Below are 26,231 nucleotides of genomic sequence, written 5' to 3' on the forward strand. Positions count from 1 at the left end.
CAGCTGTGAACTGGAACAAAATGCAAAAACAAACGAGGACTAAAGTCCAACTTAGCTGGGAGTTGTCTAGCAGCAGGAACATGCACAGAAAGGCTTCTGATTACAATGATGACCGGCATGGAAGTGACAGAGGAGCAAGGTTAAATAGCGACTCCCACATCCTGATGGAAACAGGTGAACAGAGGGGATGATGCACACCAGTTCAATTCCACCAGTGGCCACCGGGGGAGCCCAAAATCCAATTTCACAACACCATGCTGCCTGTTCCTCATGATGGCAGCCCTAGCAAATTTCCCTGGTGCACAACTGAAAGGGTGTGATGTGTGCAGTGGTGCTACAAAAGTGGTACTTATGAACATTTCCTAGTATGTATTTGCAGCGCCCCAGAGTCCTGGTCGTTGCAGTGATGTCGCTCTGCCACTAAGGGGAGTGATGTCACGTCTGATTGCACTAAAGGAGTTCACCTGACCAGGTATCACAGTCACACATTACACTTCACACTCTGGCCACCAGGGGGAGCAAAGGGTTCTATGTATTAGGCCACTCCTCACACTCTGGTAAAACTGGGGGTTGGATAGGAAGTTAGGGAGAAGCTGACTGGGTTTTGCCCAGGCAACATCCTGTGAGAGAGGGAGTTCCTGGGAAGATTCAGGGGGGTCTCTGTCAGGGGTGGGATCCTGACAGTGGCCTTGCGAAAAGGACAGATCGTTACGGAGCCGCGCCTGCACCCGTTGAGGCGGCATCTGTCATGATTCCCAATGGCAGGGAATTTGTCAACATAACACGGGCAAAAACAGGACAAGCTCTAGGGTGATGGAACCTGAGCTGACCGCGATCCTGAACCTCAACACTCAACTAACAGTAGCCGGGGGACGTTCCTGGGGGGCCCCTAGACGTCTCGCGCCAGCCGGAGATCTAGCTTCCCCTATCAGAAGAAGATCAGACCTCACTTGCCTCCAGAGAAATATTCCCACAGAGATAGCAGCCTCCCACATATAATGACGGAGAAATGAGAGGAAGGCACAAACGTAGTTATGAAAACAGATTCAGCAAAATGAGGCCCGCTTAAGCTAGATAGCAGAGGATACAAAAGGTGAACTGCGCGGTCAGCTGAAAAACCCTTCAAAATACCATCCTGAAATTACTTGAACTCATGTGCCAACTCATGGTACATGAGTGGTAATTTCAGCCCACTAGAGCAACCAGCAGCAGAGAATTACATATCTGCAAGCTGGACTAAAAAAAACATGAAAGCAATCATGAAACAGGGAAATACAGACTTAGCTTGTCTTGAAGGCCTAGGAGCAGGTAACAGAGACACACACTGATACATTGATAGCCGGCAAGGGAATGACAGGAAAGCCAGGTTAAATAGGAAACACCCAGCCACTGATGGACAGGTGGAAACCAGAGACCGCAACCCACCAAAGTCACCCAGTACCAGTTGTAACCACCAGAGGGAGCCCAAAAACAGAATCCACAACAGTACCCCCCCCTTGAGGAGGGGTCACCGAACCCTCACGAGAACCCCCAGGGCGATCAGGATGAGCTCCATGGAAGGCACGGACCAAATCAGTCGCATGAACATCAGAGGCGACAACCCAGGAATTATCCTCCTGACCATAACCCTTCCACTTAACCAAATACTGGAGTTTACGTCTGGAAACACGAGAATCCAAGATCTTCTCAACAACATACTCCAATTCTCCCTCCACCAGCACCGGAGCAGGAGGCTCAACCGAAGGAACAACGGGCACCTCATACCTCCGCAATAACGACCGATGGAACACATTATGAATAGCAAACGATGCTGGGAGATTCAAACGAAAAGATACAGGGTTAAGAATCTCCAAGATCTTATAAGGACCGATGAACCGAGGCTTAAACTTGGGAGAAGAGACCTTCATAGGGACAAAACGAGAAGACAACCACACCAAGTCCCCAACACGAAGTCGGGGACCCACGCTGCGACGACGATTAGCAAACTGCTGAGCCTTCTCCTGAGACAACTTCAAATTGTCCACCACCTGATTCCAAATCTGATGTAACCTATCCACCACCACGTCCACTCCAGGACAATCCGAAGGCTCCACCTGACCAGAGGAAAAACGAGGATGAAACCCCGAATTACAAAAGAAAAGAGAAACCAAAGTAGCAGAACTAGCCTGATTATTAAGGGCAAATTCGGCCAGTGGCAAAAAGGCAACCCAGTCATCTTGATCAGCAGAAACAAAACACCTTAAATAAGTTTCCAAGGTCTGATTAGTTCGCTCCGTCTGGCCATTCGTCTGAGGATGGAATGCAGACGAGAAAGACAAATTAATGCCCATCTTAGCACAAAACGTCCGCCAAAATCTAGACACAAACTGGGATCCCCTGTCCGAAACGATATTCTCCGGAATCCCATGCAAACGAACCACGTTCTGAAAAAACAAAGGGACCAACTCAGAGGAGGAAGGCAACTTAGGCAAGGGTACCAAATGAACCATCTTAGAAAAGCGGTCACACACAACCCAGATAACGGACATTTTCTGTGAGACAGGGAGATCTGAAATAAAATCCATGGAAATGTGCGTCCAAGGCCTCTTCGGAATAGGCAAGGATAACAACAACCCACTGGCCCGAGAACAGCAAGGCTTAGCCCGAGCACACACTTCACAAGACTGCACGAAGGTGCGCACATCCCTTGACAAGGAAGGCCACCAAAAAGACCTGGCCACCAAGTCTCTAGTACCAAATATTCCAGGATGACCAGCCAACACAGAAGAATGGACCTCGGAGATGACTCTACTGGTCCAATCATCCGGAACAAACAGTCTTTCTGGTGGACACCGATCAGGTTTATCCGCCTGAAACTCCTGCAATGCACGTCGCAAGTCTGGGGAGACGGCGGACAATATTACCCCCATCCCTAAGGATGCCAGTAGGCCCAGAGTCTCCAGGAGAGTCAGGCACAAAACTCCTGGAAAGAGCATCTGCCTTCACATTCTTTGAACCTGGCAAGTATGAAACCACAAAATTGAAACGAGAAAAAAACAACGACCAACGAGCCTGTCTAGAATTCAAACGTCTGGCAGACTCAAGGTAAATCAGATTTTTGTGATCAGTCAAGACCACCACACGATGTCTAGCACCCTCAAGCCAATGACGCCACTCCTCAAATGCCCACTTCATGGCCAAAAGCTCCCGATTACCCACATCATAATTGCGCTCGGCGGTCGAGAATTTTCTAGAAAAGAACGCACATGGCTTCATCACCGAGCCATCGGAACTTCTCTGTGACAAAACCGCCCCCGCTCCAATCTCGGAAGCTTCAACCTCAACTTGAAAAGGAAGTGAAACATCTGGTTGACATAACACAGGAGCAGAAGAAAACCGGCGCTTAAGTTCCTGAAAGGCCTCCACAGCCGCAGGAGACCAATTAGCAACATCAGCACCCTTTTTAGTCAAATCAGTCAAAGGTTTAACAACACTGGAAAAATTAGAAATGAACCGACGATAAAAATTAGCAAAACCCAAGAACTTCTGAAGACTCTTAACAGATGTAGGCTGTGTCCAGTCACAAATCGCCTGAACCTTGACGGGATCCATCTCAATAGTAGAAGGAGAAAAAATGTACCCCAAAAAAGAAATCTTCTGGACTCCGAAGAAACACTTTGAGCCCTTCACAAACAGAGAATTGGCCCGCAGGACTTGAAACACCTTCCTGACCTGTAGAACATGAGACTCCCAGTCATCAGAAAACACCAAAATATCATCCAAATACACAATCATAAACTTATCCAGATATTCACGGAAAATATTGTGCATAAAGGACTGAAAGACTGAAGGAGCATTAGAGAGTCCAAAAGGCATTACCAAATACTCAAAATGACCCTCAGGCGTATTAAATGCGGTTTTCCACTCATCACCCTGCTTTATCCGCACAAGATTATACGCACCGCGAAGATCTATCTTAGTGAACCACCTAGCCCCCTTAATGCGAGCAAACAAATCAGTCAATAATGGCAATGGATACTGATATTTGACTGTAATCTTATTCAGAAGGCGATAATCTATACAAGGCCTCAGGGAACCATCTTTTTTAGCCACGAAAAAAAAACCTGCTCCCAGAGGGGACGAAGATGGACGAATATGTCCCTTTTCCAAGGACTCCTTAATATAATTCCGCATAGCAGTATGCTCTGGCACTGACAGATTAAATAAACGACCCTTAGGGAACTTACTGCCAGGAATTAATTCTATAGCACAGTCACAATCCCTATGAGGAGGGAGCGAATTGAGCTTAGGCTCCTCAAAAACATCCCGATAGTCAGACAAAAACGCAGGGACCTCAGAAGGAGTAGATGAAGCAATTGAAATCAGAGGTGCATCATCATGAACCCCCTGACATCCCCAGCTTAACACAGACATTGTTTTCCAATCCAGGACTGGATTATGAGTTTGTAACCATGGCAGACCAAGCACTAGTACATCATGTAAATTATACAGTACAAGGAAGCGAATCACCTCCTGATGAACGGGAGTCATGCGCATGGTCACTTGTGTCCAGTACTGCGGTTTATTCATAGCCAATGGTGTAGAGTCAATTCCCTTCAAAGGAATAGGAACTTCCAGAGGCTCCAGACTAAAACCGCAGCGTTTGGCAAAAGACCAATCCATAAGACTCAGGGCAGCGCCCGAGTCCACATAGGCATCGACGGAAATGGATGACAGTGAACAAATCAGAGTTACAGACAAAATGAACTTAGACTGCAGAGTACTAACGGCAAAAGATTTATCAACCTTTTTTGTGCGTTTAGAGCATGCTGATATAACATGAGCTGAATCACCACAATAAAAACACAATCCATTTTTCCGCCTATAATTTTGCCGTTCACTTCTGGACTGAATTCTATCACATTGCATAGTCTCAGGTGCCTGTTCAGAAGACACCGCCAACTGGTGCACAGGTTTGCGCTCCCGTAAACGCCGATCAATCTGAATGGCCATAGTCATAGACTCATTCAGACCTGTAGGTGCAGGGAACCCCACCATAATATCCTTAATGGCCTCAGAAAGACCATCTCTGAAGTTTGCAGCCAGGGCGCACTCATTCCACTGAGTAAGCACCGACCATTTCCGAAATTTTTGACAATATACTTCCGCTTCATCATGCCCCTGAGAGAGGGCCAATAAAGCCTTTTCAGCCTGAATCTCCAGGTTAGGTTCCTCATAGAGCAATCCCAGTGCCAGAAAAAACGCATCCACACTGAGCAATGCAGGATCCCCTGGTGCCAATGCAAATGCCCAATTCTGAGGGTCGCCCCGCAGGAAAGATATTACAATCTTGACCTGCTGAGCAGGGTCTCCAGAGGAGCGAGATTTCAAAGAAAGAAACAATTTGCAATTGTTCCTGAAATTCAGGAAGGTAGATCTATCTCCAGAAAAAAACTCTGGAATAGGAATTCTAGGTTCAGACATAGGAGTGTGAACAACAAAATCCTGTATATTTTGAACTTTTACAGCAAGATTATTCAGGCTGGAAGCCAAACTCTGGACATCCATGTTAAACAGCTAAGGTCAGAGCCATTCAAGGGTTAAGAGGAGGTAAGAAGCAGCTAGACAGCAATTAAGGGCTAGGCAGCAAAACTCTGAGGGGAAAAAAAAAAAAAAAAATTTCCCTTCAACACTTCTTTTTCTCCTGCTTCAGCCCAAACAATTAACACTTTGTGGGCCGGCTATACTGTCATGATTCCCAATGGCAGGGAATTTGTCAACATAACACGGGCAAAAACAGGACGAGCTCTAGGGTGATGGAACCTGAGCTGACCGCGATCCTGAACCTCAACACTCAACTAACAGTAGCCGGGGGACGTTCCTGGGGGGCCCCTAGACGTCTCGCGCCAGCCGGAGATCTAGCTTCCCCTATCAGAAGAAGATCAGACCTCACTTGCCTCCAGAGAAATATTCCCACAGAGATAGCAGCCTCCCACATATAATGACGGAGAAATTAGAGGAAGGCACAAACGTAGTTATGAAAGCAGATTCAGCAAAATGAGGCCCGCTTAAGCTAGATAGCAGAGGATACAAAAGGTGAACTGCGCGGTCAGCTGAAAAACCCTTCAAAATACCATCCTGAAATTACTTGAACTCATGTGCCAACTCATGGTACATGAGTGGTAATTTCAGCCCACTAGAGCAACCAGCAGCAGAGAATTACATATCTGCAAGCTGGACTAAAAAAAACATGAAAGCAATCATGAAACAGGGAAATACAGACTTAGCTTGTCTTGAAGGCCTAGGAGCAGGTAACAGAGACACACACTGATACATTGATAGCCGGCAAGGGAATGACAGGAAAGCCAGGTTAAATAGGAAACACCCAGCCACTGATGGACAGGTGGAAACCAGAGACCGCAACCCACCAAAGTCACCCAGTACCAGTTGTAACCACCAGAGGGAGCCCAAAAACAGAATCCACAACAGGCATCCTAAGAAATGACACAAAGTGAGGTTTATTGTGGAGAAGTGAGAAATGAGATCACAGCACAAAGGAGAATAGAGCCAGTAGGAGTCGTGCCCTAAGACCGTGGCAACATCCTACTGAGGCGCGTAGCCGGTGGCTGGAATGCCGAGGAAGTATTGGGCTCCAAACATTACTTCAAACAGCGGCAGGACAGTTAACTCTAGGTTGGCTGTCTCACCTAAATCACCTAAGCAGACAACGGAGGCAATTGTGGGAGAGGGACGTCTCTAGGGTCCCAGAATAACTCCAGGCCTACCCCGTCATACGGGTGCATCCTAGCCATATCATCTGGGGGACGGAGAGAGAAAGAACATCAGAAACAGACACAACAGTTGTGAGGACTATCCCGTGGTGCTCAGCAGGGAGGTACTACAACACACAGGCGCTAGAAGGTAGGCACTGATTTCCACCTGCAAAGGGAACTCTGGATGTGCCTTCGGACCGGCCGGTCTCAGCCAGACCTGTTAGCAGTGCTCTGGATTGCGGATCCCAAAGCCTTCAGTAAAGAGGTAAAGAGACTGCAACCCTGTGTCCTCGTTATTCATCGCACCTTGCATGGCACACCATCATCACACCTTTCATTGGACGCCCCTTAGCAGGGTCACGGACCGGGTCTAGCCACCGTGACAACCCCAGGACCGAAACAGAAGAGTCCCGGTACCGAGTACCCCGCGGCCCTGCGTCTGGGGGCGCTCCATATTCATCTCTTTTTCATGATGATCTGAAACTTGGGCAGTGAAGCGGTTTGTAGATATGGGGTACCCAGAACCATAGAAAGTGACAGAGGCACACACCTCACTGGAGAACTGGTGAATAGATTATGGCTACTTTTGGGACAGAACAGGCTTTCCATGTCTCCTAGAACCACAACGTAGTTGGAAGGTGGAATGCCCTAATGGTGAAATTTTTTAAAAAAGGCATGCAAGAAACACACTGGTCCTGGGTAGATTGCTTTCCGTTGTATTCAGAGAGGACGGCCCCAAGGGGTAGAGAGATGCTGTCCCCATATGAAATACTGTTTGGTAGTGTCCTTAAGACAGGGTTGTATTTCCCGCAGCAGCTGCAGGCCTCCTACAGTTCCCTCACTGAATATGTCTTGGAGTTGCATAAACATCTGACTGTTACTCATTACCGAGTTCTTTCTTCCATCGCAGACCCCAACTATATAAGCGTCACACACACTGCGCGGTGGTCCTCACCACACTTCTCTATGCTAGCGAGACCTGGACAGTGTACAGCCGGCATGCTAAACAGCTTAATCATTTCCACATGAGTTGCCTTCGCAGACTCCTCCACATCAGGTGGCAAGACAATGTCCCGGACACGGCAATTCTGGAACAAACTGGGCTCTGCAGCGTTTACACTCTCCTGCTGAAAGTCCAAGCCAGGTGGGCTGGACACGTGGTTAGAATGCCTGACAGCCGACTACCGAAACAACTGCTGTACGGAGAACTGTGCCAAGGAAAGCGAGCAGCTGGGGGGCAGAAGAAGCGCTATAAAGACTGCCTTAAGGTGTCTCTCAAAAACCTGGAAGTCAACACCAATGAATGGGAAGAGCTTGCCCTGGATCGTCCAGGTTGGCGGGGCAGAATCACCACAGGAGCACGTGCAGCTGAAGATAGGAAAATCTTTGACGCAAAATGAAAGCACGCTGTACGCAAGGCACAAGTAGAATCTGGTGTACTGACCACATCTGCTTCCTTATGTCAAGTATGTGGGCGAACCTTCAGGGCCCGGATTGGACTCATCAGCCACCTCCGGACCCATAACTACTAATTCTCTTCTAACCCTGAAGTCATGGTCATCTTCGAAAACGAAGGACGAACATCGGTACCAGGAAACCGGGTTGTGGTCAAGAGACGCATGAGGAGACCACTGGAACCCAGATACAGTGAGCCATTTCACATTCACACTCCATCCTTATCTCCTCTCCTATGTACAGAACTCACATTCTTTTCACATTACTAAACTGCACAGATCCATTCAGTCCCACCATCTAACACAAGAGACACTCTCACAAATCACTTAACAATCTGCTCACTCTTTCTATCCTCCTAGTCACAGTAGATATCTCTCCCAACCCTTGCCCCTCATGTTATAGTAAGTCGAACCCCTCAACAACTACACCCAGAAACCCCTCTAATCTCATTAATATTCCACGCATGCTTTCTGTCTCTTTTAATTGTGCCCTCTGGAATTCTCATTCAGTGTGTAATAAACTCTCCTTATCCATGACCTCTTCCTTTCTGATTCTCTTTACCTTCTGGCTTTTACTGAAACCTGCATCCAGCAGTCAGACACCACCACTACTGCTGCTCTTTCATATGGTGGTCTACACTTCTCTCATACCCCAAGATCGGACAACAGACCAGGTAGAGGCGTTGGTCTGCTCCTATCACCCAAATGTACCTTTCAGGTTATCCCCCAAGTACCCTCACATGTCTTCCGTTCTTTTGAGGTCCATGCTGTCAGACTCTACATCCCCTTCTCCATGTGAGTTGCAGTTGTGTATCATCCTTCGGGCCCCTCCCTTCAGTTCCTGGATCACTTTGCCATCTGGCTTCCACATTTTCTCTTTTATGACATCCCCATCCTCATCATGGGAGACTTTAACATCCCCATTGCTTTTCCCCTCTCCCCATCTGCCACTCACCTATTATCTCTAACCTCCTCCTTCGACCTTTCGCAGCTTACTAACTCTCCTGCGCATGAAGACGGAAACTCCTTCGACCTGGTCTTCTCCCGGCTTTGAGTTTGATTTTACCAACTCTTGTCTCCACTCTCTGACCATAACCTTCTTTCATTCTGTCAAGAACTGTCATCCCACTCAAGATACCCCCGCTTTCCACACTTATAGAAATATACAGGCCATTAACACCCAGAAACTCGTGAATAATTTGCAGTCCTCATTGCCCCAATCTCCTCCCTTTCATGTCATGACTGCACTAAAATATTATAATGAAACATTGCAACCTGCCCTTGATGAAGCTGCACCTCCTATACATAGAACACCTTGGCACAGATGGCGACAACACGTTTTCTACAGTGGTGCTCCAGGTGCGCCCAACGTCTGTGAGAAAATCCAATCTGCCTGAAGATTTCAGCCATTATAAGTTTATGCTTAAACCATACAACTCTGCCCTTCACCTCTCTAAACAAACCTATTTCAACAACCTCATCACCTCACTATCCAGTAATCTTAAACGTCTCTGTGACACTTTCCATTCCCTACTCAACCCAAAAGTGCAGGCCCCAACTACGGATCTCTGCACTGTCAATCTGGCCAATTATTTCAAAGAAAAAATTTACCATATCTGACAGTAAATTTTCTCCCAATCCCATCACTGTCCTCCCTCCCCCACTGCATCTAGCTCACTCTCTGACTTTGAACCAGTAACAGAAGAAGTGATCAGTCTCCTTGCATCTTCTCGCCTTACTACTTGCACCAGTGACCCTATTCCATCACATCTCCTCCAGTCCCTTTCCCCTGCTGTCACCACTCATCTAATAAAATTATTCAACCTCTCTCTCTTCCGGTATCTTTCCCTCCTCATTTAAGCATGCCATCATACATCTATTACTTAAAAAAATCATACCTTGACCAAAACTGTGCTGCTAACTATAGACCTGTCTCTAATCTTCCCTTTATCTCTAAACTCCTGGAATGCCTGGTCCACTCCTGTATAATCCACTATCTCTCAGATAACTCTCTTTTCAACCCTCTTCAAACTGGTTTCCGCTCTTTACACTCTACTGGATCTGCCCTCACTAAAGTCTCTAACGATCTACTAACAGCTAAATCTAATGGTCACTAGTCCATGGAGGAAACCTCACTAGCAGCCATGTGGTTTTGGTTCAGATTGTGGGGTGGAGAGTCCATGGTAACAGATAAATCTTACGGGTAGCTTAAAACATTGGTATAAGCTGGACCTAGAACAAGGTAAATTGATTACACACAAGACTAAGAAGTTTCCAGAAGGTAAGATCCCAGTAAAAGAACTTGGTGTGCCAAACCTCCAATGCAAGAAATTTTGACCTCTACATGTTGTCTTGGGAGACTCACTGACATCGTACCCTGCATACTGTCTAAGGATTTACGTATATCTAGTATGTGGTCACCAGGCCTATAAATAGCTTCTCCTGAGTGAAGAAGGAACCTGCACCTTAGCATGCCTTACATCTGCTACCTTCATACTTCTGTATGGTGACCTAGATATAAATGCTGTCCCCAAACATTCCCTATATAAACAAGCTGCAATCGCTCCAGACTGAATGGTAGACCTCATAAAGTGGAATGGGGATAGGGAATAACAGTATATTCATTTATATTTTCATTATATAAATGTTTGTATAACTAGTGTATGTAACTGCTAGCTAGCACTGGTATATTTATTATGATGACACTATGTAAAGAGACGTAAGATCAAGCATCATAGACCGTGAGTTATCACATCTGCAAAATATCAAAGAGATCCTCCAGTAATCCATTGATGAGATTTACAGACAAGGTATCGGTCGGTGAATGGAATTCATCCCCTCCAGGCTACCATAGCACGGGGAATAAGCTGAAGAATAAAGGTACCGTCACACTAAACGATATCGCTAGCGATCCGTGACGTTGCAGCGTCCTCGCTAGCGATATCGTTTAGTTTGACACGCAGCAGCGATCAGGATCCTGCTGTGATGTCGCTGGTCGCTGAATAAAGTCCAGAACTTTATTTGGTCGTCCGATCGCCGTGTATCGTTGTGTTTGACACCAAAAGCAACGATACCAGCGATGTTTTACACTGGTAACCAGGGTAAACATCGGGTTACTAAGCGCAGGGCCGCGCTTAGTAACCCGATGTTTACCCTGGTTACCAGCGTAAAAGTAAAAAAAACAAACAGTACATGCTCACCTGCGCGTCCCCTGCCGTCCGCTTCCTGCTCTGACTGATCGCCGGCCCTAAAGTGAAAGTGAAAGCACAGCGCTGACGTCACCGCTGTGCTGTTAGGGCCGGAGCTCAGTCAGTGTCAGGAAGCAGACGCTGGGGGACGCGCAGGTGAGCATGTACTGTTTGTTTTTTTTACTTTTACGCTGGTAACCAGAGTAAACATCGGGTTACTAAGCGCGGCCCTGCGCTTAGCAACCCGATGTTTACCCTGGTTACCCGGGGGCCTCGGCATCGTTGGTCGCTGGAGAGCGGTCTGTGTGACAGCTCTCCAGCGATCAAACAGCGACGCTGCAGCGATCGCCATCGTTGTCGCTATCGCTGCAGCGTCGCTTAATGTGACGGTACCTTAAATGGTCTATAATAAGAAAAAGGGAGGAATTGTTATGGTAAATATTTATACTTTGCTTTGATTATTATTTGGACAATTGAATCTACCTTTATATCTTCGATAATTTGAATTTTAGTATTAGCTTTATAAGTGTTATTCATAAAAACACAGGGTGTTCTCTCTGATATAGGAGGTGTCTATATCATTTCTTTGTCTCTGAAAGTATAGCACGCTGGTTAGAACTGGCTAGAAAGGAATTTTGACAGAATCCATAATATACAATTTTGTTTTTCCCAACTTAAATATCTTCGGTAATGTAAGCCATTCCCACTTTTCTTATCTCTGTGCTTGTAATAAAAACTTGTGACTGGGCTTCTGAGATCAGACAAGCCAGTACACCAAGAGATCCTGCTTGTGTGCCCTTGTCTCCTCGATTGATTGACTCCCTGATTTGATGAAAACTGACAAAAGTGTGAAACCTTTTGAGTTTCTCCTAAAACTTTCCAGACAGGTTTCCACTACAGAAGCGATTGATTGCAGTTATTTATTCCAAAGGGGTGTGCAACCAAATATTAAGTTGAGGCATCAATTTTGTCTGGCCCATTTTCGGGGGTTTTGTTTCAAATTATGTCCAATTTGCCTTTTTTCAATTTTTTGTGTGGTTCTAATATACATTAAGAAAATAAACATGTGTATAACAAAAATTGTGCAATTACAATAATTTTCTGGGAGAAATACTACATTTTCTGGAACAATATCAAGGGTGCGGTGGTGTGTGGGCCACATGCTGCTGTGGGGTCTTTGAGTCAAGGGGGCCCAGTGCCAGAGCAGGGGCTGGGCCCCCCATTCCCGCCTGTTATCGCACCTTCAACTGTATTGGCATCCTGGATGCCTATAGTTGAAAAAGTAATGATGAAAGAGGGACCCTCATCTTATGCTCCCTCCTCCATCATTCTCCCTTGGTGTCTGATGTCTCAGCGCAGAGGTCACAATGATGTCATGGCCCCTGCTGTGCTGAAATGTGCGGCCCTTCAGAGCGCTCACTGCAGAGACCTGAGTAGCGGGGCAACAAGGAGGAGTATTGCATTTTTTTAAAAATTGTGGTGGCCATAACACTGTATAGACAACTATGGGGAGTGCATTATACTGTATGGAGGACTATGAGGTGTGTGTTATACTGTATGGAAGACTATTGGGAATGCAATATACTGTATGGAGGACTATGGAGGTGCATTATACTATATGGAACACTATGGGGTGTGCATTATACGGTTATACGGAATTATATGGTATGGAAGTGCAGCGCCCCAGAGTCCTGGTCATTGCAGTAATGTCGTTCCTCCACCTGGGGGAGTGATATTACGTCCGAAGGTAATAAAGGAGATCTTCCTACCAGGTATCACAAACCATACACCACACTTCACACTCCAGACCACCAGGGGGAGCCTTGCTCCTATCTACTAGGGCACTCCTCACAGAAGGGTAAAACTGGTGGGCTGGATAGAAAGTTAGAGAGAAGCTGGATGGGCTTTGCCCAGGCAACACCTGTCAGGCAGACAGGGGGAAAGGAGGAACATCGGAGCTGCAGACAGAGGGCCCCTGACAGGGGTGGGATCCTGTTAGAGGCCTAGCTAGAAAGAAAGACACGGAGCTGCGCCTGCCCCACGTGCGGCAGCATCCTAAGAACGCACACGAAGAGATCTGTGTTGTAGAGGGTGAGAAACAAAGTCATAGCACAAGGAGAAAACACCAGGAGGAGTTCTGCCCTGCAATAGGCTGCCTCCTTCTGAGGCGCGTAGCCGGTGGCCGGAACACCGAGGGAGTAATAGTCTCTATGCTTTACTTCAGAGACCGGCAGGACAGTCAATTCCAAGTTGGCTGCCCGACCTTAATACCTAAGAAGACACAGTGGCAACTTGTGGGGGTCGGGGCGTCTCTAGGGTCCCTATAAACAAGCCTCTGGCCATCAGTCATACGGGTTTGTCCTATCCACACCATCTGGGGGACAGAGAGGAAGAAATAACATCTAGAACATCTACAAGAGTTGTGAGGACCTTACCAAGAAGCTCAGCAGGGAGGTACTACAACACACAGGCGCTAGTAGGAAGGCTACTGATTTCCACCTGGTTAAGGGGACTCTGGATTTGCCTTCGGACCGGCCGGACTTTGCCTACCCTGTGGTCTGTACCCTGGACTGTGGACGCTGAAGCCTCCAGTAAAGGTAAAGAGACTGCAACCTTGTGTCCTCATTCTTCACTGCGCCTCACACCATTCACCATCACCACCTACACTTCTGGGAAGCCCTGGGGATACACTTCACCTGTGGGAAGGCATACCATCTTGCTGCCATAACATGACCCCAGCGGACCCCTAAGCAGCGTCGGTCACCCTGACCGAATACCACAGGTGGCGTCACAAACACTTTCCCTTTAAAGACCTTTCCCAAAACCATAAAAACTATTCCTTTTATTGGACGTCCCCTGAAAGGCCACGGACCGGGTCGAGCCACCGTGACATCCCCGCAGAACACTGAAGGACCCGGTACCGAGTACCCCATTGCCCTACTACGTGGGGGTGACCCAACTTTGGTGTCACGAACAGGATCTACTTAATCCTGAAAATGGGGTCATGTGCGCCTAAAAACTGTGCCAGAACTGTATTTGAACTGTGATTTGCTTAAAGACTGTGTATTGCAAAAGCCCACCAAAATTCCTGCCAAAACCGCCGCCATTACAGCGCCACGAGGAGCGCAGAAGAAGAAGGGGCGTGCCATGAGAGGAGACCACCACAGCGGCGCCAGAAGTGATGACCGCCCCCTCCGACTACTGCTGCGGGATGAAGACGTGCCCAGCATCCAAGGAGCTCCACCCCCCAAAAATGGAGGAGCAGAATGCATGTGCGGCCGCAGACCCCGAAGCAGCGAGGGCGACCAGCGAGTACCTGAATGACGACAAAGTGACCCAGGACCCTCTCCGCCGACCAGAGGTGGACCCGAACTTGCCGCTGATGGAAGAGTCAGACTTCTTGGATCCGCCGGAGGAGCCGAGCCCCCAACTCCCGGACGCGGAGCTGACAGCGGCAAAGAAATGTGCAAGGAGATCGCATTGGAAGAACCGTGGTCCGAGCCGCAGCCGATTCCAGCGTCCTCATTAGCGGAGCGGATCGACATCGGTGGAATCACATCAGACGCAGGTATAGAAAGCACCCCTGCCCCAGCGACGGATCCTGCTCCGGCGACCGCTCCCAGCCCCGACTGTGACCAACCACCCGCTGCCGAGCTAGTCGTGACAGCTCTCGGCACGATGGAGGGGATACTGCCCCTGTTACCGACATCTATGGGCGAACCGTTAGACGTGAGATCCGAGGGGGTGATTTTCAAATGGGACGCTCCAAAGACTAAATCGGATGGGTCCAAACAGGAGGGTTCCTATATTGCAGTGCTCACCTGGGAACAATACAAACAATGCCTAATTTCACATTGGAAAAACCAAAAGGAAACAGAACCGAATGCTCCACGTAAGGAGCAGAAGTCTAAGAACAAACGCTGTAATAAGAGCCCAGCGAAGCAAGGAACGGTATTAGCCTTTCACCCGAAAAGGGGTTGGGGCTTTATACAGGAGCCGGGACTACCGACTGAAGTCTTCGTTACCAGCTATAAAGTGGAAGCCCAATTCGGTGACGGTCGCCCTAATCGAAACTTGAACAGAGGGGACCATGTGACTTACACCCGGCATTGGAGTGAGCAGGGCTGGTACGCTAAGAATGTTAAGTGATGTGAACCTACAGTAGCGCCACCTGCTATCCTGACTAAGACTAACTCTGAACTGACGAGTCCTAACACTACCACCACTGTGTGCATCATTTCTACTACTGAAAGGGCTACCAAAACTGACATTCGAACCAAGACCAATAGTGACTTGACCGCACCTGAGAGACAAGCCCAAGACGTTGCTACCGCATCAGATGAGGCCACGGAAACAAAGCTTCCTCGGTCAGGAAGTGTCCGCTACCGATTGATGCCTTGCAACTTGCTGTGAAAGAATACTGAAAAGAATGTAAATAGTTAACTGTTGTTCCTTTGCTGCTTGAACCCGTCCAGGGTAAACTCTTAAAGGGATCCCCTGTTTAAAGGAATCCTATGTTTTTGCACAAGTTCATCACTGTTTTTAAAGAGCATTTGAATCATGGATGGTGAATGGTTCACAAACTGCTTGTAAATAGTTTGCACCTTCTTAAAGGTGCTTTCTACTGGTTTTACATAGGAGGCTTTTACAGAGACTGCCTCTTAACACAAACTGCTGTTAATTATGCTGTAAAAATAACTGCTTTGCCTTACAGACCTGAAGAAAAACCCGTTGGTGTGGCAGAATTCCAGGTCAGGATTACACGTCTTGTAATCCACCCAAGACCAACGTTCGGGGGTTTTTAACAGGTCCCTCGTCTTGCATCACGTCGCCTTTAAACTGACTTGCATATTACTGATGTGATAATTTTGCACTACCTCGAAAAGACTTGGATTTACCCGTAAAGGGAATGTTTATTAAACAATGTTTCCTTGAATAGTTAGATAGTAATAATGTTTATACATAGCTAATAGTATGTAGTTAAGAATAGGAAATGTTAGAGGCTAAGTAAATTGAAAGAAAGGTGCAGTGAGCCCGTAGGGGGGGTGACACCTGTTCTGCATTTCAATAAAGTGAACCTGTAGGGGTTAGTGAGTGAGCCTCAGGTAGTTAATTAAAAGACTTTGCACTTAAAGAATAACTGTTTTATGCTAGAATAAAGAAAATGATAATTCCCATAGTCCTTATATTTAGCAGCGGCTAAAGTCAAAATACATTCTCAAGTGGTAGATGCCACAGAGAAAAATGAAGTGAAAGAGAAAATACTAGTAAAAGCAAAGTATTTATTGTGAAACTTGTTCTAAAAATGTGTAATACATGACACAAGTATAAAAATAGACAAAAGGGGGAACGGAAACCTCCAAATACCAGGGGAGGCTAATACAGCACTATGCCAGAAAAAAAGAGAGCTAAGTTGTACAAATATCATAGAGCTCATAGAGTTATGCACAATAGTGTGCAGCGCACAGACCTAGTCTTGGTATATTTTTGTAAAGGCAGTATTCACTAAATGTGGCAACATAAAATCAGATGTACCCAGAGTAGTAGCATTGATCTGCTGTAAATCCCTGGGGAGTGATGAAAACACTATGTGACCTGATTTATGTGCAGTGAAACCGGACAAAATAGCCAAGGACAGTGATTTACCTGCAAATGCGGGTGTTAAATGTTCCGGATCTGTGTGCCGAGGTCAAGGTGCTGTGAAGGCTCCCTTGCGCCCGACAAGCGCCGTTTCGCAAATAGCTTCTTCTTTTTGAAGTTAAATTTAGTTAATAGATAGTATACCTGTACGGGTAACAGTATTTCATAGTTAGTTAGTGTCAATCTACAGAAGTAAGCTGGCAATGTAAATATGTTCTAGTTTTGCAACGTTCAAGTGTTCTCACCTCCCATAAAGGGAAGCATTGTTATATTATCCTATTATACAGCATTTCAAAAATTTTGTATGTCTTTTTGCTGATATGTATTGTTGTTTTCTTTTCCCAGTCTGGGAGTACTGGATTTATCGGGGGGGGTGCAGCGCCCCAGAGTCATGGTCATTGCAGTAATGTCGTTCCTCCACATGGGGGAGTGATATTACGTCTGAAGGTAATAAAGGAGATCTTCCTACCAGGTATCACAAACCATACACCACACTTCACACTCCAGACCACCAGGGGGAGCCTTGCTCCTATCTGCTAGGGCACTCCTCACAGAAGGGTAAAACTGGTGGGCTGGATAGAAAGTTAGAGAGAAGCTGGCTGGGCTTTGCCCAGGCAACATCTGTCAGGCAGACAGGGGGAAAGGAGGAACATCAGAGCTGCAGACAGAGGGCCCCTGACAGGGGTGGGATCCTGTCAGAGGCCTAGCTAGAAAGACACGGAGCTGCGCCTGCCCCACGTGCGGCAGCATCCTAAGAACGGACACGAAGAGAACTGTGTTGTAGAGGGTGAGAAACAAAGTCATAGCACAAGGAGAAAACACCAGGAGGAGTACTGCCCTGCAATAGGCTGCCTCCTTCTGAGGCACGTAGCCGGTGGCCGGAACACCGAGGGAGTAATAGTCTCTATGCTTTACTTCAGAGACCGGCAGGACAGTCAATTCCAAGTTGGCTGCCCGACCTTAATACCTAAGAAGACACAGTGGCAACTTGTGGGGGTCGGGGCGTCTCTAGGGTCCCTATAAACAAGCCTCTGGCCATCAGTCATACGGGTTTGTCCTATCCACACCATCTGGGGGACAGAGAGGAAGAAATAACATCTAGAACATCTACAAGAGTTGTGAGGACCTTACCAAGAAGCTCAGCAGGGAGGTACTACAACACACAGGCGCTAGTAGGAAGGCTACTGATTTCCACCTGATTAAGGGGACTCTGGATTTGCCTTCGGACCGGCCGGACTTTGCCTACCCTGTGGTCTGTACCCTGGACTGTGGACGCTGAAGCCTCCAGTAAAGGTAAAGAGACTACAACCTTGTGTCCTCGTTCTTGACTGTGCCTCGCACTATTCACCATCACCACCTACACTTCTGGGAAGCCCTGGGGATACACTTCACCTTTGGGAAGGCATACCATCTTGCTGCCATAACATCACCCCAGCGGACCCCTAAGCAGTCGGTCACCCTGACCGAATACCACAGGTGGCGTCACAAACACTTTTCCTTTAAAGACCTTTCCCAAAACCATAAAAACTATTCCTTTTATTGGACATCCCCCGAAGGGCCATGGACCGGGTCGAGCCACCGTGACATCCCCATAGAACACTGAAGGACCCGGTACCGAGTACTCCATTGCCCTACTACGTGGGGGTGATCCAGAAGATTATGGGGTACAGTATACTATATGGAGGAATTTGTGTCTCATTATACTATATGGAAGTCCATGTGAGGGCTATTATAATATATGGAGATATGGAGGTCTATGTGAGGGCTATGTGGGGGCCAGTATAATATTTAGAGGGCTATATGAGGTCCATTATAATATTTGGAGGGATATGTGGGGCTATTATACTGTATACAAGCAATTGTACAGTGTGAAGGTTTGTCTGGTGCTCATCATACTGTGTGGAGGGCTGTGTGGGAGCCATTATACTGTTTGGAGGGCTAGTGGGGGCCATTATACAGAGTGGTGAGGTGCGGGGCCATTATACTGCATGTATGCCTATTATACTGCATCGAAAACTGTATGGGGGGTTATAGTTGGGGGATCATACTGGGTTGGGCACCATGTTTTTCCGGGGGAGATGAGGGTACAATAGGGTTATCACACTGTGCATGTGGAGGGTAGTGTGGAGAAATTAACTGTGGTGTTATCATACTGTGCTTTAGGAGCACTTTTGTGGGCATCATACTTTATGGGGGCAATGAAGGGGGAATCTAGGGCTTCAGTAGGAGGAGAATTATTATTTATTACTGTAAAGGCTTCACAGTAGTTTTCCTGTTGGGGGGTGGGGCAAATAGAACTTCTGTCATTTCTATATATGCCCCTGCCAACCCTTTCAGCCATGAACCTATGTATACTCTGCTAAATCATGGCTACTTTATTTAGATGGGACACTATGCAAACATTTAAAGAGGATGTCCACTTCCATGTTAGAATTTTTTAAAAATGAAGGGCTACCTCACCAATTAATTTCAGCTGCCATTCTGATGCTTCAGAGCACTTTGTTGTTTTCTACTTACTAGTACCCCTCAATGAACAATAAACGACCTCTCAGCCAATCACTAGCCATCACAATGGTATGTCATTGCTGAAGCAACAAGTAGCCACTGGTGGCGGACCAAGAAAAACCCTAAGGTCGGCGTCACACTGGCGTATTGCATCCGATGCGAGATCATCGGATGCGATATGCTAATGACCCTCGGCTCCTGCTCGCAGCAGAGCAGGAGCCGAGTGTCATGCGTCTGTGCTCTGATTCTCTCGCACAGGGAGGATCGGAGCACAGCTGCGGAGGAGGCGGAGAAATGAATTTCTCCATCTCCTCCATTGCTGGGGTCCGCTTATAACGCACAGCACTCGGATGATATCCGAGTGGTGTGCGCTGTCTCACTCGCACCCATAGGCTTATATGAGTGCGAGTGAGCCGAGAGTTTTCCTCGGTCCGAGACAATCGCAGATCGAGGAAAACGGCCGACAAAAAGTCGGCTGGTGGGAGCTGCCCCATAGCTGAACATTGGTCCGAGTGCAATGCGATTTTATATCGCATTGCACTCGGCCGTTTAAAACTCCAGTGTGACGCCGGCCTAACAGGCGCGGCAGGGCTTTGGTGAGGTTATAACATTTTTATGCCTTTCATTTTTTTTATTTCAACAGTAATCTTATTGTCATAAATGGAGAATCAAAATGACATAAAATTAGTGTTAAAGGAATCATTAGTTGGTACAGTGAGCGATTAATAGCCATAAGCCACTGAGGATTGTCAAATTTAATTATTTTTCTAGGACACATACGTGCAGCGATTTATACCTTGTGCAGGGTCTGAGTGTGCAGTACATGCCCAATAACTCTTTGTGGGGGGTTCTCTCCTTTTTACCTGTGCTGGCATATATTTTCATGGTTAAGTAAAATATTCAAGAGAGGCTGTACTGCTGCATAGAGAAGACTGATGGCAGCATAAAGTATTGACAGGCGAGCTTATGTCAGCATCTCTGATGCTGCCCGCATATCTGACGGACCTGACATGTTCCAAAGAAGATCTACTCCACTGAATCCACAGCTTTGTGCTTTGGTGCCCTCTTGTGGAAATTTATTAAAATTCAGTAAGATTCCGCTATGAAAATTTACAGTGGCAGATCTATTTTTTTTTAATCCGCAATACTGTTTTGTGCTAATCTTTCTAGTCTTTTCCGAGAAGGTGGTGCTCATAAAGTAGTTATGCAGTTAAGTCAAAAGACACGCCGCCAGAGAATTCTGTGAGTAACGCCCGCTTGGTAGAGATTATAAAAATTTGCACTCAAATAGAAGGCCCATTTTTCTAGTACTGTGTGGTGGATTAAAAAAATGGAATGCTCAGGGGAGAAGTCGGAATTAAATTAGAGCTAAATTTGGTCACATTTGACCTGTCCACAGGTCCTCTTTAGTTGTTTCATCTCTGCCCTTAGAGAGCTGTACCTTTTTTTTTTACATGAGCTTGCTTTTTGAGCACTGAGTTGTATTTTTAATGGCACCATTTTGAAGTTCATATAATTTAGTATATACAATGATCAGTATAAATGACAACTCCTTGGGGCTTCTGGGACAGTTTTGACAAATCGCCGTACCACTGGTTCCACAATTGATCAATTTTGTACTGGAAAGTGAAATTAGGCATCCATCAAGCCTAAGGTGTCAAAAAGTGTCTACATAAATCATCAGACGACACTTTCACACCAGATTCTCAGTTACAGATATTCCATTGACCTCTCACCACCGCTCTCAAAGGCTATCACGGTACTAAGCAAGAAAGCATTGGAATTGGGGTGAATTCTCTTAAATGTGTTGTCTACTACTAGGACAACCTCTTCTCAATCCGAATGTTTGTCGCTGATAATATAAAAACACAAGTACTCACCTCCCAAGTCTGCAGTGTTCCAGCGGTGTCGGCACTCACAATCCCAGGGCTCCCGTGTGGTTGTTGTGACACATGAGCCCTGCAATCAATCAGTGCTAGTGTCACTGTCCGCACCTTTGGACAAATCGAACATCAATAGGAAGTCAGAGATCAGCCGCAGTACTGGCTTCCTGTTGATGTTCAATACATCCAAAGGCGGGGACAGTGACACTAGCACTGATTGGGCGCGAGAATCATGTGTCATAGTGTTAGAGATGTCGACAGGAAGATTGGCACTGCATGTGGAGCTATTCCTTTAACCCCTTCCTGACACACGCCATACATGTACAGCACAAGTTGTGAGAGGGAAAGATAATGGCTGTGTGTCGCAGACATTATCTGCCTATAGAAGCTACAAATGGTGCAGAGCTTCACCTGTGAATGTTAACCCCTTTCCGACAACTGGTTTAATAGTACACCGATGTCAGACTCCCCCTGTTTGGTGCGGGCTTTGGCGCTGAGCCCACACCTTTCTGGGCACTTGACAGCTGATATATACAGCTGACATGTGCCTGCAACAGCCTCGGGTGGAATTGCGATCCACCCACAGCTGTTAACTAGTTAAATGCCGCTGTCAATCTCTGACAGTGGCATTTCACTCGCGCTTCCCGCAAGCACGCCGGATATCCCACCCATCAGTGACCCCCTTCATGCGATTGCGGGTCACTGATGGGTTGGCATGACAACCAGAGGTCTCCAGCAGATGGTTGGTATAGCCAGACTGCTATGAGTGCCGGTTGTGGTCGGCGCTCATAGCAAGTGAGCATTTCTGCTACAAACAGGCGATCTGATCATTGCCGGTATGTAGCAGAGCTGATGGGACAAGTGCAGCTTCTAGTCTCCCATGGAGACTATTGAAGCATGCAAAAAGAAAAAAAAAAGGTTTCAAAAATATTTAAAAAAATAAAAGTTCAAATCACCCCCCTTTTGCCCCATTCAAAATACAACAATAAAAAAAAATCTAACATACACATAGTTGGCATCGCCGCGTTCAGAATTGCCCAATCAATATAAAAAAAGAATTAACCCGATCGTTAAACAGCGTAACAAGAAAAAAAGTAAAAATGCCAGAATTAAGTTTTTTGGTTGCCGCAACATTGCATTAAAATGCAATAACGGGAGTTCAAAAGATTGTATCTGCACCAAAATGTCGATATATTGAAACCAATGGTGTTGTTCAAAAGTACAACTTGTCCCGCAAAAAATAAGCCCTCACTTTGGCCATTTTAAACAAAAAAAAAAAATAGTTATGGCTTTGGCAAGAAGGGGAGCAAAAAATGAAAATGCAAAAAAAAAAAAAATACCTCTGGTCGTTAAGGTGTTAAACTGTTTACATGGGCATTTACAGAGCACCAATATGAGGGGCACATGCAACATTTTATGACAGCCTGGGGTCGGTAGAAGATCCCTGTGCCTGACATAAACAAGCTTCATTGAACACAGCCTGTGCTGGGCTTCAAAGGAGACCAAAAGGGGCCTAGCAACTACAGTAAAAAAAAGTTTAACAAAATATGAAACAAAAAGAACCTAACATTTCAAATAACCCACCTTTTCCCCATTATTAATGAAAGATATAAAAAAAATAAATATTTGGTATCATCGCATCCATAAAAGTCCAATATTTGAAAATCTAAAATTAATTAACCAAATTAATAAACGCCATGCCATAAGCAGAAAAAAAGAATAAAAAAGGTGAAGTTATGTTTCTATGGCCACTGCAACACCGCAAAAAAATGCAGTAAAAAGTGATTAAAATGTCATATCTATCCCCAAACGGTGTCAATAAAAATTATGTATTGCCCAGCAACAACAGTTCTTAACACAGTCCTACTGACTGTAAAATGAAAATGTTACAGGTCTCAGAGAATGGCAACACATTAAAAAAATGTTGGTTTCTTTTTTATTTCTTTTTTTACAAATTACTGATTTTGTTTCACCACTAAAATAATAAAATAAACTGGACAATTTGGAATCGTCGTAATCATACCGATGAGAATTATATTGCCAGGTCTACTTTATTACACAATGTACCGTATTTTGCGGTTTATATGACGCACCCCAAATTTTGAGGAGAAAAATACCTTTTTTTTTAATAAAATGGTGGTGCTTCTTACAATCCATGCGTCTTATTGCTTACCGGGGTGATGGCTGCGGCTAAGCGGGGTCCCAGGGTCGCTGCTGGAGGAGGCAGGATTGGGGCAATGCTGCAGACCCCAGACTGGGGAAAGGGGTGTTCGGTGGGGCTCCGCCAACATTCTGTGAAAGCCTGGAGCCCCCGCACTTCCATGGTTTACGATGCGGTGGAGTCCGAGAAAATGGCTGCTGGGGGCAGCGCATGCACAGATCTTGGTGCTGAGATCTCCATCTGTGCATGCGCCGCCCCCAGCAGCCATTTTCCCGGAGTCCACCGCATAGTAAACCATGTTAGTGCGGGGGCTCCCGGCTTTCACAAAATGTCAGTGGAGCCCCTGCACCATCGAACACCTGCAGCGTCGCACATCTGAACACCCCCTCATCCCAGCCTGCGGCCTGCAGCAACGCTCCACTCTTGCCTCCTCCAGCAGCGACCCTGCTCCACCACAGTCGGTAAAGTATATTCGCATTATTAGACGCACCCCCATTTTCCCCAAAAATTTGGGGGGGAAAAAGTGCTTCTTCTAATATGAAAAATACGGTATGTTCTAAAAAATAATTTCCAAAAAACAATGTCAGAATTGAATTTTTGATGCAATTTCATCACATTTGGAATTTTTTCCTGTTTTCCAGTACACTGTGTGGTGAAATGAATGTGGTGTTATTCAAAATTACAAGTCTTCTCGGAAAAAAATATGACCTCATACATTTTGTGTGTGGAAAACTAAAAAAAATGTATGGCTCCTTGAAGAAGGGGAAGAAAAAAGGAAAATTCGAAAATGGAAATTGAACATGTTGGGAAGGGGTTAATCAGTTCTGATGGAATCTATTGCTATTAAGAATTTATTGCTTTTATGATCCCAGCCTAAATAATACTGCTGAGGTCGGCATCACACTTAACGTATGAAAAATTCTCTCGGCCGAGAGTCGCAGGAGTGTTCTCCGTATAGTCATCCGTGTGTAATGCGATTGCAATGCGATGATGCGATTTTCTCGCATCTATGTATCTGTATGACATCCGTATGACCTGTGCATGGTTTTACATTTCTCACTGCTTTTCTCCAATGAATTTAATGGCTCAATGGGCTGAAATAGGGAAATGTGTGTGTATTTCTCGCAAGTCACACTGATGATCTGTGTGGTGTGAGAGTTTTTTCTCGCACCCATAGGCTTGCATTGGCGAGTCTCGGCCAATATACGCATTAAATTGCAGCATGCTGCGATTTCACTCGTACACTCGTATGCTGAATACGCCAGAGAAAAAATACAATGATGTGAGCTGCCCCATAGATTAACACTGGTGCGAGTGCTATGCGATGTTTTCTCACGTAGCACTCGTCCGTATTCTACACTAGTGTGACCCCGGCCTAATGCTGTATAAATGAAATGCCAATAACTACTGCAGACATATAGTATGAATATGTGCCCACACAATATCTACACTGAGTCATAGATAACAATGATCTGCTCCTGCATTTAGGTATGCAAATAAGGGCAGGTGCTGATGAGGGTATTTTCGGTCTGAGTGCACCCAGACCAATGTTATGCTACGGGCCGTGCACATGTCCGATTTTCTCGTTTGACAGAGCCGGTTCTAGTAAATAATTACAACATGTCGGAGTTTGATCCGATATTCACTCCCACCATCGAAACCTTCAAAAGGAACCTGAAGACCTACCTCTTCCGACAAACCTACAACCTGCAGTAACCACCGATCCACCAAACCGCTGCATGACCAGCTCTATCCTCACCTACCGTATTCTCACCCATCCCTTGTAGATCATGAGCCTTCGCGGGCAGGGTCCTCTCTCCTCCTGTACCAGCTGTGACTTGTATTGTTTAAGATTATTGTACTTGTCTTTGCTATGTATACCCCTCCTCACATGTAAAGCGCCATGGAATAAATGGCGCTATAATAATAAATAATAATATTCCGATTGCACTCAGCCTGATTTATTATTGGACAACACTCAGACCAATGTTATTCAATGGGTCAGTGCTGATGACCGATATTTTTCACTGACAGAATCTGTGAAAAATATTGCAACATGCTCTAATTTCACTCTGAAATCACTCATTCAAGTCTATCCGTGCATGGAACACATCATACTGCACTCGTATGACATCCGAGTGCAGTCAGATTTTTGCGGACTCACAGAATGGAAAAGATGGAGAAATTTGGTTCTCCATCTTCTCGTCACCTGTGCTACGGTTCTCTTATTCGACAGAATTGGATCACACCATGCTGACACTTGGATCAAACGCGGATAAGAGTTTCATTGGAGTGTCAGTACCATAATCGACTCGATTCTCTCGGATGAGAGTCTACAGTCGTGTTACCCTGGCCTAACTGCAGTGATTGTACAATACTCCGATCACTGCTGTTTAACCACTTAAATTCCACTGTTAATCTCCCTGCCCCCCATGTATCGTCGCATTTGTAAAAGGCCAAAGTATCAAAATATAAAACAATTTAACCCATAAATATCTTAAAAAATAAAACCTCAAAATTGTAATTTTTTAGTCTTTAAACCATCCCCCCAAAATTCAATACAAAGCAATCAAAACATATGTACCCAAAAATGGTATCAATAAAATCACATATCAGCATGCAAAAAAACAAGTGTCATACAATTACGG

The 26,231-nt window shown here is 46.0% G+C and overlaps 1 long non-coding RNA gene across 4 annotated transcripts in view; it reads right to left on the bottom strand.

The window, feature by feature from the left end:
* The window catches only part of LOC143784159 (uncharacterized), a 148,798-nt gene that overhangs the window by 119,447 nt on the left and 3,120 nt on the right, over positions 1–26,231 (bottom strand). For 2 of the 4 annotated variants that reach the window (XR_013217733.1, XR_013217728.1), the window contains exon 2: positions 17,041–17,178. The exons of the other annotated variants lie outside the window; for them this stretch is intronic. This is a non-coding gene — a long non-coding RNA (uncharacterized LOC143784159). The remainder of the gene's footprint in view (positions 1–17,040; positions 17,179–26,231) is intronic. 4 annotated transcript variants of the gene reach the window in all.

The sequence above is a fragment of the Ranitomeya variabilis genome, chromosome 1 (assembly GCF_051348905.1).
Source record: "Ranitomeya variabilis isolate aRanVar5 chromosome 1, aRanVar5.hap1, whole genome shotgun sequence".
NCBI classification, from domain to species: domain Eukaryota; kingdom Metazoa; phylum Chordata; class Amphibia; order Anura; family Dendrobatidae; genus Ranitomeya; species Ranitomeya variabilis.